Source organism: Phyllobates terribilis, unplaced genomic scaffold, assembly GCF_046119375.1.
Source record: "Phyllobates terribilis strain yellow unplaced genomic scaffold, ASM4611937v1 Scaffold_2__4_contigs__length_985480577, whole genome shotgun sequence".
Classification (NCBI taxonomy): domain Eukaryota; kingdom Metazoa; phylum Chordata; class Amphibia; order Anura; family Dendrobatidae; genus Phyllobates; species Phyllobates terribilis.
Window position 1 is genome coordinate 159,844,254 of NW_027362762.1, and position 17,063 is coordinate 159,861,316.

Consider the following 17,063-nt stretch of genomic DNA (forward strand, 5'->3'; position numbering starts at 1 on the left):
CGGGTGGCGGCTCTACCATGGCATGGTGATGCAAGCAAGGATGAAGGGATAATCCATCTCAACGGACATGCAGTTTTCTTTATTCGGGTTTGATACAGAGGACATAGAACAAAATATTCATGTTAGCGATACCCTACGCTTTTCCCTATCTAATCCCTAATGTGTTTTTACTACACTTCTTGCAACATTTCATTTGAGAGGAGTCTCGCATGGGATGTCACGGGAAGCTGGGGCTGCACTCACTTCCCTGTAGCGACTATCACCTCTTCTGGAATAGTATGTCATCAGGGGGTAGCACTCTAGTTACTTAAAACAGTTTGTTGCATTGATGCCCTCTTAAGACATCCTGGATCCACAGTGATAGAAGCTGTGGGAGAGGTGAGTGTAGCTTCTGGGAAAGAAGATGTCGTCAGGGACCGAGACAGAATCACTGAGTGACACCAGCGCCGCTTCACAGCTTCTTGCACCACCCTATTCAGTATATACAGTGCACAGTACTTCTCCTGTTTTGTATACTGAGTGTAATTCTCAGCATATGTATTATTCTGTATATATACAATGCACAGTACCAATTCTCCTGTCCTATATACTGGGTGTAATTCTCAGTATATGTATTATGTATATATACAATGCACAGTACCACTTCTCCTGTCCCATATACTGGGTGTAATTCTCAGTATCTGTGTTATTATGTATATATACACTGCACAGTACTTCTCCTGCCTTGTATACTGAGTGTAATTCTCATCATATGTATTATTCTGTATATATACACTGCACAGTACCAATTCTCCTGTCCTATATACTGGGCGTAATTCTTAGTATCTGTATTATTCTGTATATATACACTGCACAGTACCACTTCTCCTGTCCTATATACTGGGTGTAATTCTCAGCATATGTATTATTCTGTATATATACACTGCACAGCACCACTTCTCCTGTCCTATATACTGGGTGTAATTCTCAGTATCTGTATTTTTCTGTATATACACTGCACAGTACCACTTTTCCTGTCCTATATACTGGGTGTAATTCTCCGCATATGTATTATTCTGTATATATACACTGCACAGTACCACTTCTCCTGTCCTATATACTGGGTGTAATTCTCAGTATCTGTATTATTATCCATATATACACTGCACAGCACCACTTCTCCTGTCCTATATACTGCGTGTAATTGTCAGTATCTGTACTATTCTGTATATATATACACTGCATAGTACCACTTCTCCTGTCCTATATACTGAGTGTTATTCTCAGCATATGCATTATTCTGTATATTGTAATGCAGCGGCTTGATTGGCATTACTGTAATGGTCCAGGATGTGTTTTGGGCTGACCATGTACCTCCCCCCCTCAGGTGACTGGTCACATGACTGTGACATAGCACAGGTCCTGTGCACACAGAATGTCTGATCACATGACTATGACATCAGCACAGGTCCTGTGCGTGTGTACTACAGGATATATAAACCCTGGTAGTCTTGAGACAGTGTGTGTAAGGCGTGAGGCCTGTTCCTGTGTGGGACACCGCTAGAGTGTGAGGCCCAGTGAGGCCTATTGAAGCCTGATAGGCGGAGGCTGGATCCTTAGCTGTGTAAGCGATCCCAGTAGCCTTGGAGGGCCAGAGGCTTGGAAGGCAAGAGCCTGAAAGGCAGAGGCTGGATGTTGGCTGTGTAAGCATACCAGTAGCCTTGGATGGTACGAGGGCTGGAGACCCCCATCTGGGAAGCCGTAAAGCCACAGTGGTGGCAGAATAAACCTGAAGCAGCTAAAACCCGCCAAAGGTAAAAACACTGCGTTATATGGACATTTAAGTTGTTGCCTAGCTGAGGGCGGTAACTGGAGCCAAGTGGACGTGTCTGTGGCTGGTAAGGCTCCCGAATGTTATGTGTGTAATATGCCGGTGAGCCCCTAAGATGAACTGTGTGATAAGCAGTTATGAAGTGCAATAAACTGCTGAAGTGTGAAAACTGAAAAACGTGGCTGGTGTGCTTTAATTGACCCAGTGCAGCGAATATCCCCCAATATGATGAGTAGCGCTGCCTTACAATATATACACTGCACAGTTCCAATTCTCCTGTCCTATACACTGGGTGTAATTCTTAATATCAGTATTATTCTGAATATATACACACTGCACAATGCCACTTCTCCTGTCCTATATACTGGGTGTAATTCCCAGTATTTGTATTATTCTGTATATATACACTGCACAGTACCACTTCTCCTGTCCCATATACTGGGTGTAATTCTCAGCATATGTATTATTCTGTATATATTTACTGCACAGTACCACTTCTCCTGTCCTGTATACTGGGTGTAATTCCCAGTATTTGTATTATTCTGTATATATACACTGCACAGTACCACTTCTCCTGTCCCATATACTGGGTGTAATTCCCAGTATTTGTATTATTCTGTATATATACACTGCACAGTACCACTTCTCCTGTCCCATATACTGGGTGTAATTCCCAGTATTTGTATTATTCTGTATATATACACTGCACAGTACCACTTCTCCTGTCCCATATACTGGGTGTAATTCCCAGTATTTGTATTATTCTGTATGTATACACTGCACAGTACCACTTCTCCTGTCCTATATACTGGGTGTAATTATCAGTATCTGTATTATTCTGTATATATACATTGCACAGTACCACTTCTCCTGACCGATATACTGGGTGTAATTCTCAGCATATGTATTATTCTGTATATATACACTGCACAGTACCACTTCTCTCGTCTTGTATAATGGATGTAATTCTCAGTATCTGTAGTATTCTGTATTATTTGGGGCAATATGAGGGTGTGGTTGTTATTAACAGGCATGGTCTGTATGGGGCGTGGTGTATATTAAGGGGAGGGGCAAATGTCTGTAAACATTTTGGGCCATCCGTGAATTTTGGTCCAGTTGTCCAGGAAAAACTGAATAGTAGGTTGCCACTACTGAACAAGACACATAAGGTGAAATATCTGAAGACAGATTTTTCAAAAGGTTTTACGTACTGATAAGATGAGAGTGACTCTTGACGGACCAGATGGATGGGCCTGTGTCTGGATCAGTAACGAGCACAGACATCCAAGAAAACCAAGATTTTTATGCAGGACAATGCTCCATTGCAGCACAGCAAAGGCCTTAAAGATGAAAGAATAATGACATTGAGACCCTATTGAGAACTTGTGGGCCAGTCTTAAAAGGGAGATTTCCAGTAAAGGGAAACAGTCACCTCTCTAAACAGTGTCTGGGAGGCTGTGGTTGGTGCTGCCCAAAAACTTGATCATATACTGGTCACTGAAATTTTTTAAAAATGTCAAATGTATTTTTGTACATTTTGGGTTGTTTGGTTTTTCTCAGTTTAACAGATGAAAATAAACAATTGAGATGAGAAAATGTACATTTTTCACTTAGCTACATAATAAGTCTGCAAACTAAGGCTGTGTGCCCACTATGCGGATTTAATGCGTTTCCGCGGCGCCATTTCCACTGCGAAAACGCATTAAAAACGCATGTTAAGTTATCTGCCATGTTCCCCAATGATAATCCGCATGCGCTGTGCACATGCTGCGGAAATTTCCACTGTGGATTATCACTGCAGAAAAATCCGCAGCACAACCATTAATTTTGCGGAATCGCTGCCATTGACTTGCATTGAACCGCATAACATCCGCATATATACAAGTATGCATGCAGATGTTATGCGATTCAATGTGCGGATGGTACCCGGGTCTGGAGAAGAGGAGACTCTCATCCAGACCAGGGTACCATGGTATTTTGATTCATTCATGGTTCATAGACCTATTTACGGGTCCTAAAGCACTTTGCCCTTTTTTGTTATCCATTATCATGATTGAATAAATTTATGTATTATAAGATTATTATTATTTAATAAAATCTCAATTTTTTCTATTTTTTGCATTTTGCACCTGTATAAGCAATTCTTGTAATACTATGTGCTGGTTTTTGCATATTAGCCTATATTTTTGACATCCATGGATACACCCAGATCTCCTCTATTTTTATATTTCGTGTTTTTAATATTATGGTTTTATTTTGTATTGTCCAGTTCTATATTAATAAATTGATTTTTCATTCATAATAATTTGGTCTCAGAATGCATTTGTTGGTGTTTCCGGGTACCATAGTACCTGTAGTTAAAAAATAATTAAAATAAAAAAAAAAAAACATATACTTACCTTCTGATGGCCCCATGTCTGCTCCTGGCGGCGCTGCTGGCTTTTCAGCTGCTCGCGGTGGTGTAAAAGGACCTTCAATGACGTCATTTAGTCATGTGACAGGTCACACGACCGCTGACGTCGGCAGTCGCGTGACCTGTCACATGATTAAGTGACGTCATGAAAGGTCCTTTTTAGAGCACCATGAGCCGCCGAAGCCACCGGACGCACCGTAGTGGAGACCAGGGGCCATCGGAAGGTGAGTATAATGGTTTTTTTTTATATTACCATTTTTATTCTTTTTTTTACTTTTGATGCTGCATTTGCAGCATCGTAACTTGGTCACACAACATAAATCAATGCCGGTTGCATGGATTTATATAGTGTGACCAAGTTGTCAAACACTTTTCCAAGTGATGCTAAAATCGCTTGGAAAAGCGCTTGACAACCCGCATGTGAAATCGAATGTTCAACTTCAAAGCGCTTTAAAAACGCTTCTACCTGGCAGAAAAAAAGCATGTAAAATCCTGATGCGTTTTTTCTGCCAGGGAGATGCAGAAATGCCCAGGAAAAATCCGCAGCATTTCTGCATCGTGAGCACTTAGCCTAATAGTTGCCCAATAATTCTGTAGATGTTCTCCTGAGAAAACTAAAACCTCACTTTTACTTTCTTAAATATTTTGATTTCAGGTTTATTAACATATTTTTCGGACTATAAGACGCACTGAACCATAATACGCACCCCATATTTTCAGGAGGAAAATAGGGGAAAAAAATTCAATGCGTAAAATGGGGGTCCGTGTTACAGTCCAAATTCAGCTTACCGGCGAGGGGCAGCAGCAGTGATGGAGCAGAGATACAGGAGGTGAGACGCTGCGGGGTGATGCTGGGAGTCCCATTCCAGGCTGGGAGTCCCATTCCAGGCTGGAAAAAGGGGTTGCTCAGCGGTGCCCGGCGGCAGGAGTCGGGCGATGCTGCGGGTCCTGCGCTTGAAGGAGGGGATGTCTGGAGGTGTGACGCTGCGTGTCGCAGGGTGGTAAGGCTATGTGCCCACGTTGCATTTATGAAGCAGAAAATTTCTGCTGCATAAATGCAAGTCCTTTCCCGGAAAAACGCATGCGGAATTCCGCACGCGTTTATCGCGCATTTTTCGCGCGTAAAAACAAAATTAAATGACATGCTGCGGATTTTTGAACGCGGCATAAACGCTGCGGAAAAATCCGCAGCATGTGCATAGAACTTGCGGAATCCCATTGGGGAACATGGGGTGCGGATATACATGCGTTTTTCAAGCGTTTACGCTGCGGAAATTCCGCAGCATATACGCTTGAAAAATGCTACGTGGGCACACAGCCTAAGAGTGAGTGTTTGACGGTCCGGAGCCCCCACATTTCCATGTTCTCTATGCTGTAGACTCCAGGAAAATGGCCGCCAGAGGCAGCGCCTACATAGATTGCGATCTCGGCACTGAGATCTCGTCTCTGCGCACCTCCAAACATCCCCTCCTCCAAGCGCAGGACATGCAGCATCAGCCCGCAGTATCGCCCGACTCCTGCTGCCGACCCCCACCGTTAAGCTAAATTCGGTCTATAAGATGCACCCCAATTTTCCCCAAAAATTAGGGGGGAAAAAGTGCGTCTTATAGTTGGAAAAATACGGTAATCTTTTGAATTGACCGACAGCATTGTAGTTGTTCAATAATAAAATTAATCAATAAAAATAAAAATTGTTTAATAATTGTGCACTTTATATATTCAGAGTAGGAAGTAGAAGAAATCATGAGAGATTACAAATTTTGTCTACGTGCATTAACAAAGTCTATAGATTTCTTTAAAGCAGAAGTTTACTAAACTTTCCGTATTTCTGTTACAAGTGCTGAAAGCACATAATAGGAGCGTTTCACTTATGTCTTCATTTAAATTCAATGCATAGAAATACAGCGAATCTCCAAACCGTAGCTCTCATTTCAAAGTTATCATCATTAACTGCAAATGGCAGTAAATTGGATTTAGTTACATTATACAGTATACTGGAAGTACACAAATATCGTATGATGCATTTACTTTTTATAAGATGATGTACTTTTAAAGTTTGTTTTTACAGAGAAGTATTTGTACTTCTAGGAGCATCTGTAAATGACTTAAAAGAAAAAAATGTTTCGTATAGTGTTTTCTAGGTCTGGCATAATATGGCATAAATTAATTGTTCTGCATGTTTTAAAGCATATGATCTCCTATGAACTTTGCAGTTCATACAAGTAAATACCGTATATTGCTTTTTTATTGTTTTTTTTTCTAGTGCTATAATCCAGAGTACAGGGTTTGATTTGTCAGGTTCTCCTAAAGCTATGTGTTCCACGATGAGCTTTTGGTGCGTTTTGGATGTGGCAGATTTTTCTGCCCCTATTAATTAAATGGCAAGACCCGGACCATCAGGAGGGGAATACATGGCATTGCCATGCATTTGTATTCCTCTCCAGAAGGGTTAAATGGTGGGAAAAGGTTTCCCGCCAAGTTTTCCCGCTCTGGCACATGGGGAGGAAAAGATGGGCATTTGGCATAGCCTTTAGCCAGTCAGTGGTACATGGCGGAGGAAGATTGTGTTTCTCCCCCTGCGACGCCCATTGTTTAAATTAGGTTATTTGCATTTTTTCGTTTCATTTTTGTGAGCGTTTTTTAACATGCGTTTTTATTGCGTTTTTCACGCCATGTTTTTTTGTCTCTGTTTGGTGTGTCTTTCTTTAAATTTAGCAGCTTTGTTTTTGATATTTCTTGGTTGTTTGCTTCAGCAAAACTTTGTTGCTATAGTTAGGTGCGGGTTATATGCTTTTTTGATGAGTTTCGGTGGCAAAAACGCATTAAAAATGCATGTGCGTTGTTTTGGTTTTTTTGCTGCGGATTTTCCGCATCTAATGTAAGTCTATGGGGAAAATCCACACTGAAAACTCAGCGTAACCGCAAGAGAAATTTACATGCTGCAAATTTGAAAAACGCACCGCAGGTCAGTTTACGCAGCGTTAAAGAAAAAAAAAAGCACAGTGAGCAGGAGATTTCTATAAATCTCATCCACTTTGCTGGAACTGTAAGACGCTGCATTTTTGATGCAGCAAAAACATGCGGAGTCAAAGACGCACCAAAATCTCATCGTGAGAGCGTCGCCTAACTCAATGTATTTGCAAAAAAATGTATATGTTGCGGATTTGAAATACGCACCGCAGAGCAGATTATCCAGCGGACAAAAAGTAAAGTGGACATGAGATTTCTATAAATCTCATCTACTTTGCTGGAACTGTTGGGCCACATTCACACGTTGAATATTTGGTGAGTTTTTTACCTCAGTATTTGTAACACAAAATAAGGAGTGGAACAATCAGAGGAAAAGTATAATAGAAACACGTCACCACTTCTGTATTTTTCACCCACTCCTGCTTTAGGCTGAGAAATACTGAGGTAAAAACTCACCAAACAATCAACGTTTGCAAGTGGCCTTACGGTCGTTTCTTCTGGGTTTTTCTGATGGTTTTTAACCCCAGCAGTTTTTTTGGAGGGTTTTTTCTTGGTCTTTGTAGCATCTTTTTAAATGTCATTTTCCAGTCATTTTTTCACTCCATTGTATAATGAAGACAGAAGAATTTTTTGAGGTAAAATGATGGCAAAACGCTCCGAAATTTGTTGATAGTCTTTCGGCCATCTTTTCAGCTTTCTCATTGACTTGTATTGTAGAGTACAAAGCATTTTCCGAGCAGAAAACGCCCGAAGAATGGTCAGTCCATTTGGTGTTTTTAGAGAGCTGAAGCGGCTAAACCATTTAAAAGCCTGAGCATATGAACAGCACGTCGTTTTTACTTAGAAATGAATATGTTCATTCTTTTGAGCTTTTTTTGACAGGCGTTTCAGGTGGCTTCCGTTGAGGAATCTACCTGAGAATGACATCGTGTGTACATACTCTAACTGGATATTTTGCAGAACTGGGAAAGTTGGGATGCCAACCTGGCCTCCATCCTTGGAATCAATTTTATTCCAATTATTTGAGTGGAGATACAAAAAACAGGAGTGGGGCTGCAGAGAGCTCTGTTCATCTCTCTGAGATCCAATAATGTCTTTGGTTGACCTGCATTGTTCTGCAAGATCCTGCACAGGGATCATTAGATCAGGGGTCTTAAACTAAAATAAAGTCCAGAGCTACTTAGAAAAATCCTGTTAAGGCACAGGCTGCACTGCTAAATTGAACCTGGGTCTACAGGGCGACTTTGGTGGCAACATAGACAAGGTCTCCCACCCTGAGCCTCTGAATACAGACATACACCATACCATTAATATGTAATTAGCCAATAGCAACCCACCATTCAAAATATCAATTGATAAGCCAGCACTGTACCCCCCATTAACTATACTTAGCCCATTATATCCAGCAATATAAACTAATTGGACACTGTGCCTCTCCTGTCTTTACAAGTCTCTATCTTTTGTACTTTTTTATCCCCTTCCCCCAAAAATTATTGCAATTCCATATTTTCTCTCCCACCCACCCCCAATTTGTTATAATTACATGTCTTCTCACCACCCACTAAATTCATTACAGTTATATGTCCTCTCTCCCACCCCCCTCCCACTGGCGTCATGCTCTCCCCATTATGAAAAAAAAACACTTCTCCAGATGATACCCTGCAACACCACATCCATCCTCTTCTGGCCAGGTACCTGCAAAATGACGCAGCCTGTGCAATGACATCCTAGAGAAAGCCCAGGGAAAGACGCCGTGAATGCTTGGACGCACACAGCCAGTGATGGTGAAAAAGACTATAATGAGCCTCGGGCCCTTGGCAGTAGCCCAGGCTGCTCTCGTTATAACCCGTCCATGGCTGCGGGCCGTAAGAAAATGTTAAGAGCTTGTGGCACTTGTGTTGGAGACCCCCGCGCTAGATGGTGGTTGTGCAGGGCAGTTGAATACACCATAGGGTCTAGCTAAAAAGAGTGACACCACCAGAAAGAAGGGCAAAAAGAAAAGTTTAACATTTTCAATAGCTACGTTAGGGAATCTCAGCAGTCAGAAGGAGGTCTTCGATGGAGACTGCAATTTCAGCTACCTTAATGCTGATTGTGAACGTTTTTGTGATTTTATAATTTTGTTTCTATTGGATCTGAAAAAATATGGCATCAAAGGAGTTTGCACAAAAACAATATTTATCATCTATCCAAAAGATAACTGGAACTTCATTGATCGTGAAAAGGTGTCCCAAATTCTCCTTTTAAATGGAGTGATGGCTAAGCATGTGGAGCAGCTCCATTTAGTGTCTATGGGACTTTGGAAGAAAGCAGAGCCCTGCACTCAATAGACAATGGATGGAGCAGCAGTGCACATGTATGACCATCACTCGATTCCAATGACTACTGGTTGAACATCTTGAGATCATATAATTATTACCTAGCCTGTGGATAAGTGAAACATTTTGTTCAGGAGCCAACTCCTTTCATCTACTTTTGTTTGTTTGCGATATTCTTCACAAATCCAGAATGTTCAGTTATTAAACTAACACAAGGGTAGACTCACCTACACATAATTTTCAGACAGTGTAAACTTAAAGGGGTTTTCCCACGAACAAAGTTAATTTTAAAGTATATTTTAATCAATACATCTTGGAATAATGATAATTTCCACAATTGGATGTGTTTAAATAATATGTTCCTGTGCTGAGATAATCTTATAAATGTGCCCCTGCTGTGTACTGTGTAATGGCTGTGTCTCACCATGTACAGAAACATGGTCTGATCATATCACAGCTCCTGGGCAGGGGAGGAAGCAAAAAAGAGGATATAGATATTACAGCATGGGATCACAGCTGAGTCTTTTTGTGAGGTAAAACATTTCACTGCCTGTTTTAAAAAAGTTTTACCTCAAAGAAAGAATCAGCTGTGATACCCTGGTGTAATGTCAGTATATTCTTTTTCTTCTCCCCTTGCCCATGAGATGTGGTATGATCAGACCATGTTCCTGCACAGTCAGACACAGCCATTACACAGTACACAGCAGGGGCACATTTATAAGATTATCTCAGCATAGGAACATTTTTGATAAACACATCCAATTGTGGAAGTTATTCTTCCAATATCTATTGATTAAAATTAACTTTGTTTGCGGGAAAACCCCTTTAAGACTAAAAAAAATCTTAAAATGCAGCAAATGTTTTCATCATCCAGCATGAGCCATTGTGATGATAGTGTCTAAAACCCTCATTAAATATGGCTCGAGGTGTATGCACCAGAATTCTGTCTGAATATGGGGAGCACATAAGGCTATGTTCACACTGAGTTTATTTTTTCAAGCATTTTTAGAATGGAAACTCTCCAAAATCCTCCTCAGAAACTTCATGAACTCTGGGAAGACTCAATTCGCCTCCTGACGAAGCCGAGGCGAAACGTGCGTCGAGGCGTCAGACAGGCTCTCTCTGCTAGTCCCCAGCTACCATGACTCAAGGTATTTATGCTGACCTTTTTGGGTAGTTTCTTTATGCTCTACATAGATATGTTTAGCCAACTGTTATTATAGGTCCCCGGTCTCTTATTGTGTCCGTAGGCACTTATACCACGATTAAATGAGCAGACTATATGATTATCACCAGGTGATCACCTGATATTCTGACATCTGGTGCTATGAACCATAGTATGGAGCATCTATTTTTTATATAATCATCTTGCTGCTCATTCTGTGATTTCTACCCACAGTTTGACTTTTATTGTGGTCACTTTACCGAATATTATTACATCAGTGAACTACCATTTATTTATGCCTGGGGACTACTGTTATAGCCCTGTTGTTGTCTATTGGGACTATTATATCTTGCTCTCCTTACTGTTTTAGCTACTCTCTCCCCATTACCTATTATGTAATGTTTATATAATAAAATAATATCTAAATAAAATTATATTTTATATATATCTCCAATGCGTCCTGGGTATCCATCTTCTCTTTTTTTAGGTATATTTTCATTTATATAGTTATCTTGCGATACCCAATAGACGTTAGTGCGGTTCGTGTTGTCAATTCAATTCATGTCTATGGCAAATGCACTTTGCTATTCCTTTATGGAGTTTTTTTTTAAGCTAATAATATCAGTAAATACCTCCAATTAGAATTGTAGTATACTTCTTTAGATTTGCTGTGTCTCTTACCCGATGTGCAGGGCATTGCAGTAGCTTAGGTATCCATGGTTATGACCACTAAGAGCAGTCTAACTGTCACTATGAATGGTTGTAAGCGTGGATACCTGAGCTACTGCAATGCCCTGCACATGGGGTAAGCAACACAGCGAATCTGAAGAAGTATACTACAATTTTAATTGGAGGTATTTGCTAATATTATTATTATTACACCTACTTCATATTGGGATAGGATCTTGGAGATGGGAATACCCCTTTAAGTTATGTGGGGAAAAGCTCCTGATGTGTACTGTGCTAAGTGCACGGACGCAGTGAGCCCCAGCCTAACACAGCAGCAGTACGATACAGGTACAATGGCGTGAGAAAGGATGATGGGTAACCTCTCTAACTGACATATAGCCTTCCTCTCATCATTAGGAACAGGTGAGCACAGAAATGTTACCTATAACAATAGGGACAACAGGAGACCTGGTTTACAAGCCTATAGAAATAATTCTTCATATACAATGATAAAACATTCTGTAACTTTGTAATATACTTTACGTGCAAATTTCTCCTAAATTCCGCCGTCTCTGCTTGCTATCAGTGAATAAAAACATAAGTACCTGTCTGGAGTCCAGGCTATTTAGCTTATCGAGAAACAATGAGAAAATCCCCAGTATGCCTAAAGGTGCCCATTCACATTAGAGAAAAGTTAGTCAAACTCACCGATTTTGAGTGGACTGGATGACTTTAGTGTGTTTGAGGTGCTCTGAGGCTATATTCCCACAAGGAGTTTTTGGTGAGTTTTTTTTTTTACTTAATAGGTGCAGAAAATGTGCAACATCAAAAACTCACCAAAATAATAATGGGAAAGTAGCTTGACTATCGGGAAAAAGACCGGGCAAGTTGATTTTCAAAATGGCCAATGCTTTGTTTCCATAGCGTATTCCCCTGTCCCATTGAAAACGTATGCATGTGGGGGAGTCGCGCCAGTAGCTGTCATATGTACAAGCATTTGGCCTCAGCTACCTAATGCTACGCTTATACAAACATATTTTTAGTCTGTGTGTAAAACGAATCGCACACGGACCCAATGTCAGCTTGTATGCTGGTGCACATGGGTTATGCTCCACACGAACCTCAATTCAAAATGGAGAAAAACTGCAGCATGCGCTAGTCTGGTCCAAATGATGGACTAGACTATGCATGTTTATAGCAGAGAACTCCTGCACCGGTCACACAGAGCTGCCCATGCAGCGAGACTCGTCCGCGATTTACAGATATGCCTTGTCCGATAAACTAAGCGGCCTGTGAACATAGCCTAATGCTTTATTCAGACTTCTGTGGACTGGCGGACACAGATGGAAGAGGGCCCCTGTGAAAGAACAGTATATGGGCCCTTTGCATTGCAATATTTAATCATAATGTACAATTCCACCTGCTTTGGAGGTAGAAATGGGCCCCTGTGCGGCTGCACAGGTCGCACCAATGATATGTCCCCCACTGCTTCTGTGGTCTGTGTTTTTCAAGGATAGAACATATACCTATTATAATATACAGGGCAGTTCACATGTCCATGTTTTTTGTGTTAGTGGAAAAAAAAAAATCACAGATGCATATCTGATTTTTATCTGAGTCACAAATCAAAATTCAAGTCTAAGGGTCTGCAATCTGTGTGCTGTCTGTTTTTAACACTGTAATGAGTAGTAGGTATACAGTTTTATTGGGGGGGATACAAGAAATCACTGATGGTAAGTGGGCACACTGACCAAACCCTGATGAGCATCTGATCCAGAACACAGATGAAAATCGCACGTGCGTGAAAAAAAAATATCTAAATAAGACCTCAGGTGTATGGGCAGCTTAAAGGCATCTACACAAAGCTTTTTGTTGTGGATTTCGGCACATATTTATACACAAAAAAATTGCATGAAAACTGCTCACACACCATTTTTTAAAAGACAGGTCTGCATGGTCACGGAACTCAAAACCGCCTGAAACATTCCACTTGGATTCCGATAGAAAACTGCAGAGCAGTTAAACAGCAAATCCACAGGAAATATCTGGGGTGATGAACTGGAGATACAGAGTTAGAGCCACCAAATAAAAAAACTGGAATTATCAAAAATGTATCAGCAGCCTACACCAATGGTCCTCTGGCTATCGATATAATTGGCAGGAAAGATTCCAAGGGGGAGAAATAAATTGCGATGTTTGGCACAACTCACATAAAATCATTATAATAATAATAATAATATTATTATAAAATCATTAGCCTTATATCTCACCCATTTATAAAACATTTAAAGCACCACTCCAGTGTTTTTTTTTTTTTATTGCAGCACTGGAGATGTTGGAACTAATCTAAATTCCTTGTCCCTAGTATTATACTTACCAGCCGATGTCTAATTCTTTTATCGGTGCGGCTCTGGTCGGTCTGCTGCAGGTCGTGACCTGCCAGATCGCTCCACTGTTTTCTGGATGAGGCAGAAATCGCTACTCAATGTAAGTCTATGCGCCAGAAAGAGGCTTGTGGCCATTACCTCTGACTTCTGGTCAATCAGAAGTTGTGGTCATAAGATGGCGACGCAGGACTGGAGTGGCTCCGGGAAGAGCTGCAGATAGAGGCTGGTAAGTATATGATATGGGGCAGAGAACTTATTAAAAAAAGGGTGGAGTGGTGCTTTAAACTCCAGACAATGCATAATTCCCCAAAATAAATATCATAAACCAAAACATAGCCTATAGATCACAGCCACCCAAGTAGCCAAATACAGGCCATTTGGAGATGATAACTTATAGATTGTTGAGGGTCAAACCGCTGGGATCTGCACCGATTGGCAGAAGGGGGCACTTTTATGGGCATTAGTATGGAGCAGCGGTATGCAAGCCCGGCCGCCACTTCATTTATTCCCTTATACCAGCACCTTCATAGAAAATAAGCTATTGTCCACCCTGTCGATAGGTGATAACTTATCTTCACTGAATCACTGGACAACTCCATTAAACACTGACACCAGAACAGACTATTCCTAAACAAACATAACCCCTGTCCACACCCCATCCACCGCCCCCCCCCCCCAAGCCCCAAACAAATTATCCTTAAAACTAGAGCCCCAGACTACACTATCCCTAAAAACAGATCCCAGAACTGACCAACAGGCCATAACTAAACAGATCCCCCAACCAAACTACTAAATAAAGACCCCAATCAGACTATACCCAAAATACAAACACCCTGACCAGATTATCCCTAAAAACATTCTGCAGAGCTGAATGCCCTTAAATACAGACCCCAGACTCAAACTAGTCTAAAATACAGACAGACCCCAGAACAGACAATTCTTAAGCAGACCACCCCTCCCCACCAGAACAAACTAATAAATACAGGCTCCCATACCGGACTATTCCCAAAATACAGACTCCAGAGCAGTGTACTCCAAAATCCAGAACTCAGCTATGATTACCCCTGAATACAGACCCCAGACCCAACTGGCCCAAAATAAAGACTCCTGATGAGATTACCCATAAATACAGACCCCTGACGAGACTACCCCTAAACTCACACCCCAGATCAGATTATTCCTAAACACACTTCTCTGACCAAACTACTAAATACAGACCCCAGACCAGACTACGCCAAAATACAGACCCCAGAGCAGAAGAGCAGATACCCTTCCCTGCTCCTGCGCTCCCCTCACTTTCATGTGGCACAGTGTAATCACATCCCATCCCAATGCCAGGCGATGCCAGTGGCAGTGCCCAGGAGTAGTGAGAATGCCTACTTGCCTACTTTTCTTAGATCTCCCCTTATAATGGTCATTGAACTACATTTTCCAGAAAGTTAGCGCAGAACAAAAATGTCAAAAGTAACATAAATGGATGAAAAAATCCCAATTGATAGAAACGTGTGGGGCAGAGGAGACGTTTCTGGGGAGAATAATGCAGGTGGGGACGGCGCCTCTGGACCCGAAGCAGGTGGGGACGGCGCCTCTGGACCCGAAGCAGGTGGGGACGGCGCCTCTGGACCCGAAGCAGGTGGGGACGGCGCCTCTGGACCCGAAGCAGGTGGGGACGGCGCCTCTGGACCCGAAGCAGGTGGGGACGGCGCCTCTGGACCCGAAGCAGGTGGGGACGGCGCCTCTGGACCCGAAGCAGGTGGGGACGGCGCCTCTGGACCTAAAGCAGGTGGGGACGGCGCCTCTGGACCTAAAGCAGGTGGACCCCAGGGACAGAACATCACAAGTTCTCTATAATAGTTCTACAGAGGAGATGTCACACACCAGAGACCACTGTGGACGTCTCAGGGCTGATGAGTAGGTGATACAGCGGGTGTGGAAGTGACAGCAGCACCTTGTAGCATGGGGGACATGGCAGGCTGAGCGAACTACTACTCCCAGCATACACCCCTCACTGCCATACATGCTGCCTCGCACCAGCCGCTTCCAGTTACTACAAGCTCCGGTCATAGGAAGCAGTGACTGTCAGTGACAGTAAGGTGTCTGTGCCCGGAGCAGAGGCAGTCCCCGTACTCACTACAGTCACTGCTCACAGACCAGAAGTTAGGGCATTACCTTGTGTCCGGACCCCACGGCTCCTGCGCTCTCTACACGCAGCTTCCAGTCACAGAAACTGGGGGAAAACACACGAAAGGACGTGACAAGTTTCCCCGGCCGGGAGGAGAGAGGGGAATGTCCCGGCAGTGGGAGGAGGCAGCGGCTGACAGCACCGTGCCCCACTCACAGGCGGCACTGTCACCGGGGGGCGGGGCTGCGCGGATTAACCCCTCACTGCGCGGCCAAAGAGAGTACAGCGCTGAAGGTTATTACGCTGCTTCACCAGTTATAACACTCGCAGTCATCGTGCTGCATTAACCCTTCCTGCTGGGACCATATTTTTTTTGCACTTTCCTCCCCTTCTTCCAAGAGCCATAACTTTTTTTGTGGCCATAGTTGTACAAAAGCTGATTGTGGAACCAGTTATAATTTTGATTTCTATCATTCACTTTACCATATAATGTATTGGAAACTGGGGAGAAAACCTCAATGTTTGGAGTCAGTACTGCTAAACCTATAGATATATAGAGAAAATCCGTGGGGAAAGGATTACACCTTCAGCCAAACATTGTGTACCTTTGGCATGGAATTATTTTCACTTTTTTTGCTATGTTTGGAGTGCGACCTTTTTTTCTCATGTATATACACACATGCGGTCAAAATTGTTGGTACCCCTCTGTGTTAATGAAAAAAAAACCACAATGGTCATAGAAATAACTTGAAACTGACAAAAGTAATAATAAATTAAAAATATATGAAAATGAACAAATTAAAGTCAGACATTGCTTTTCATTCCTGCTTCCACAGAAAATTTAAAAAAATGAAGCTCATGAAATAGGTCTGGACGGAGATGATGATACTCTTCTTAACTTAATATTTTGTTGAACAACCTTTTGAGGCAATCACTGCAATCAAACGATTCCTGTAAAGCTATGTGCCCACGATGCAGAAATGCTGCAGATTTTTTACGCTTCTCCCTGGCAGGAAAAACACATGTGGATTTTACATGCGTTTTTCCTGCCAGGTAGAAGCGTTTGTGAAGCGTTCTTCACTTGCATTTCTGCATGCGGTTATCAAACGCTTTTCCAAGAGATTTTAGCATCACTTGGAAAGTGCTTGACAACTTGGTCACACTATATAAATCCATGCAACCGGCATAAATTTATATAGTGTGACCAAG

General features: G+C 42.1%; 1 protein-coding gene across 2 annotated transcripts in view; it reads right to left on the reverse strand.

The window, feature by feature from the left end:
- Positions 1–16,061, reverse strand: part of VDR (vitamin D receptor) — a 159,056-nt gene extending 142,995 nt beyond the window's left edge. Inside the window, exon 1 of one of the 2 annotated variants that reach the window (XM_073663187.1) lies at positions 15,902–16,061. The gene's annotated coding sequence lies outside the window, so the exon portion shown is untranslated. The remainder of the gene's footprint in view (positions 1–15,901) is intronic. The other variant, XM_073663186.1, reaches the window with a different exon arrangement.
- Between the last annotated feature and the right edge of the window lie 1,002 nt (positions 16,062–17,063).